Source organism: Nyctereutes procyonoides, unplaced genomic scaffold (genome assembly GCF_905146905.1).
Source record: "Nyctereutes procyonoides isolate TBG_1078 unplaced genomic scaffold, NYPRO_anot_genome, whole genome shotgun sequence".
Classification (NCBI taxonomy): domain Eukaryota; kingdom Metazoa; phylum Chordata; class Mammalia; order Carnivora; family Canidae; genus Nyctereutes; species Nyctereutes procyonoides.
In genome coordinates this window covers 6174089-6177754 of record NW_026575051.1, presented here as the reverse complement: position 1 = coordinate 6177754, position 3666 = coordinate 6174089, and the positions used below count along the sequence as shown (strand labels likewise).

Sequence of the window (3666 nt, the reverse complement as noted above, 5' to 3'; positions counted from 1 at the left end):
TGCCTTTGGTCATTTAAAAAAAAAAAAAGTCTTGCTTCATGAGCCACACTAGTCTCTGAACTTTTCCCTTTTCTAGTAAAAGTACAAATTCCAGCTGGAGTTCTTGACCAACAACATCTTTCTACAGAAGTTGCTGTCTTCTATGCTTTGCTGAGTTCCAGAGATAAGATAAATAATTTACCAAATGTAGGTTTCTGATTACTCACTCTATTAGCATTTAGAGCAGAGAGCTCTGGCCCCTGGGGATTTTGATTCGTTCAGATGCAACCCATCTGCTTTTGTTTTTTTGTGGGGTGTTTTTTTTTGGGGGGGTGGGGTTGCCTGGAAAAGCCAGGGAGCTCCCAGCATCCCACACATACTTTAGGGATGAACTGCCTAAATCTTAAGGGTTTTACTGGAAATTCTGGGGAATGCTATTTTCTTATTAAACACACACACACACACAGCTGCTAAGACTCTTTCTTCCTCCCTGTCCCCTCTCTCTTTTCTTTTAATGCTGAGTAAAAACAAAACTCCACAATTCATTTTCATTTATTATACGACATAAGATAGCTGAAAGGGTATTTTCAATCTTGTGCAATTTATTTATGCTAAATTTATGCTGCACACAAGAGTAATTTCAGGGAATTTTATAGAAGGGGTGTAGTAGAGTTTCTCCTAAATCAAGTGACATTCTGGGCGGCAGCAGGGGAGGGGGGCGGGGAGGGGGACAACTTGTTACATCAAAGCATCCATCCTTCACTTACACGATTTTAAAGTATTGTTGCAATGTCAATAGTGATAGAAGCAAAAAAAAAAAAAAGTTATAGAAGCAATAGAGTTGTACCTGTAGTTATTCATGGTCTCTTTCCTGTATGGTTAAGTTTGCGTCATTATTATTTTATACAGTTCTTTTTTTTAAAAAAAATTATTTATTTATTTATGATAGGCATAGAGAGAAAGAGAGGCAGAGATTCAGGAGGAGGGAGAAGCAGGCTCCATACCGGGAGCCTGACGCGGGACTCGATCCGGGACTCCAGGATCGCGCCCTGGGCCAAAGGCAGGCGCCAAACCGCTGAGCCACCCAGGGATCCCTATTTTATACAGTTCTTAACAGTAAACTGAAGTACAGAAGAAATCACAGCAAAAACAGCTGATTTTGTGGATTGTTTATTGCAAAAGCAGAGGAAAAATCTGAGATAAATTGAAGAAGCAATGTGTTGGATATGTAATACATGCTCTTTCGGTTCCTTCAAGATAACATGATCAGCAACTTACTCCATCCCTTTTGAAAAGAAATATTGAACTGTGTGGCTGGATGGTAGAGCATAGTGGTGAGAGGATCTTATTTTGGAAATCTGTGAGAAAAAGAATCTGCATTTAGTCTTCCACGTCGGATTTCTGTATTTTCACGCACCGTCTTAAAGCAAAATCAAGATTTCACATCTCACTTCCTCTGGTGAACACCCCGTGAATAAGTAAGGCGATAATATGACATCTTACTACAAACCTATTGTTTTCCTGTCCGTGATTTAGTACAAAGTTGATCATCTCCCAATACCAAGTTGTACTGAAAATCCCTTGCGTGGAAATGAAAGTTGTGGCTCGGTTTGGGGAGTGCATCTAGCTGAGCAACGAGCCTGGGTACAGAAACAACATTATTAGATCAGAGATACCCCTAAAAGGGAAGGTAAGGACACAAAAGGAATTCCTTGGGCTTCACAGCTCTGGGTTGGAAGCAACTACAGAGTGAAAGGTGTAAAAATGGTACCTGCTACCTATTTTGTGTTTCTCTGGGAGATTAACCTACTTTCTTGGCTCATTTTCTTCTTCCTACATCAGTTGGTGTAAAGGCTGCGGTAGCTGGCAGCCTCAGATGACTCCATCTGCATCTGTCAGCATAGTTCAGGGCCTCTCCGGGACACACAGAGTCATTTACCTCCATTTCCTCTTGCTTTTCTCCCCACAGCAGGTAACAAGGCTGCCCCAAGCTTCGACACATTCTCTCCCCTGTCCTAAGAACCTGCCAAGCCAAGGACGGTGAGTTAATAGTTGGAGCGTGTATTCCTTTCTGTTTTCCTGTCTTCTGACATCTCCAAGAGGCTGGAGCAGTAAATCTGAGAAAAGCAGCATATAAGTACACACACACACACACACACACACACACTCACGGGAGAACTCGGACCCAGCCACTTGCTCTCCACTTCTGCTTGCCGTCTGCTGCATCTCAGAAGGTTTCATATTGCTCCTGCAACATTTTTTTGGTTGGAGGGCTGAATGAAACACAACCTTCCCCGCAGACATCAAAGCACGTCTCCTGCATAGCAAACTCTCCAACCAGCCTTTCGTCTCTCCGGCTACATTCCAATTTAACCGGGGCTGCCTTGCATGATAATCAGGCCTAATTACCACTTTATCCTTTGATTGTTGTGCTGAGTTCTGGAACTGCCGAGCTTTTCTCGGTACGGTCCTGCCTCTTCCCGCACTCTCCCTCCTATTATTCAGCATACCCATCTGAGAGAGTTCGCAGATTTAGCCTCATAATTAACAAATGGTCGGAAAGGGCAAGGCTGTGCCTTTGGGATCTCAACACTCAGTCCACCTATTAAACTTGAATTTCTTTCACGACAGTGCGAAGACCTTGCCATGGACAGGATATTCCGAATACCTTGGGAGCTTTAAAGAGATTTATTACCAGGTTAAAGAGTAAAACAGGCCCTGAGATGATATCCTCGTTCCCCTAGAGCTATTTTCCTACCTTTTCTCTTACCGCACACACACAAACACCAAGTCGTTTACGAAATGTTGGAGCCAGAGGGAAAGGGGCGTAGACAGGGACCTTCTGGAAACCTTCCACCAGTTTTTTCCCTTTGATAAGATGCATTTTGATGCCTTAGTTTCTCGAACTGAAAAAGGCATCACAGTCAAAATAATTGAAAAAATGGGGGATCAGGTAATCCTGTTGACCTCCATCTTATGCCACCCAGGTAGATGATCACATATTTTATTTGAAAGTTCTTTTTCATGTCCCGTTACACACATTTTCTGAGTGCCTACATGTGCCAGGCACAGTGTTAGGTGCTAGGGAACCCTTAAAAGACTACAAGCAAGACACCTGGCTGGCTGAGCCCCTAGAGCATGTGACTCTCCATCTGGGGGTGGGGGTGGGGGTGGGGGTAGGGTCGTGAGTTTGAGTCCTACTTTGGGCCCAGAGATTACTCCAAAAAAATAAATAAGGGACCACAGGTATTTAGGTGAGGAGGAGGACTAAGAAGACCCGGGAGGTCTAGAGGCAAACATTTTTCAAAAATGTAATCTGAGTGGAACAAAATTGACCTTGAGTTGATATTGTTGAAGCTGGGTTTGGAAACATGATTGCGCATCATTACTATTTTGTCTATTTTTTATGTTTTAAATGTTCCATAATAGAACGTCGGAAGAAAGGAATGTAAACCGGAACCATAATCTGTAGAACCACCTGGAGGAAACTGGATGAAATGCAGATTCTCTGGCCCCACCCCAGTTGTAGCCAGTGTTTCTTGATAGGGCTCAGGAATCTGCATTTTAAGCAAGCTCCTCATGCAAATCCGATGCCTACTGAAGCTTGAGTTCCTTGGCAGGAGAGACAGTAAGTGCCAAGAGTGGAGGCGTAAGAAGAAAAACCATTTATCAGAGAAGAAAAACTTC

At 43.2% G+C, this 3666-nt stretch overlaps 1 long non-coding RNA gene across 3 annotated transcripts; it reads right to left on the bottom strand.

Annotated features, from left to right (window-relative positions):
• Positions 1 to 1133: 1133 nt before the first annotated feature.
• On the bottom strand, positions 1134 to 2487 carry LOC129512312 (uncharacterized). Of its 3 annotated transcripts, none has more exons than XR_008665025.1 (4): positions 2151 to 2480; positions 1790 to 2002; positions 1490 to 1619; positions 1134 to 1337 (listed from the first exon to the last, which is right to left on the bottom strand). It is a non-coding gene; the product is annotated as an uncharacterized LOC129512312 (long non-coding RNA). The 3 variants fall into 3 exon arrangements; XR_008665024.1 differs by having other exon boundaries at positions 1919 to 2002; positions 2151 to 2459; XR_008665023.1 differs by having other exon boundaries at positions 1490 to 2002; positions 2151 to 2487.
• Between the last annotated feature and the right edge of the window lie 1179 nt (positions 2488 to 3666).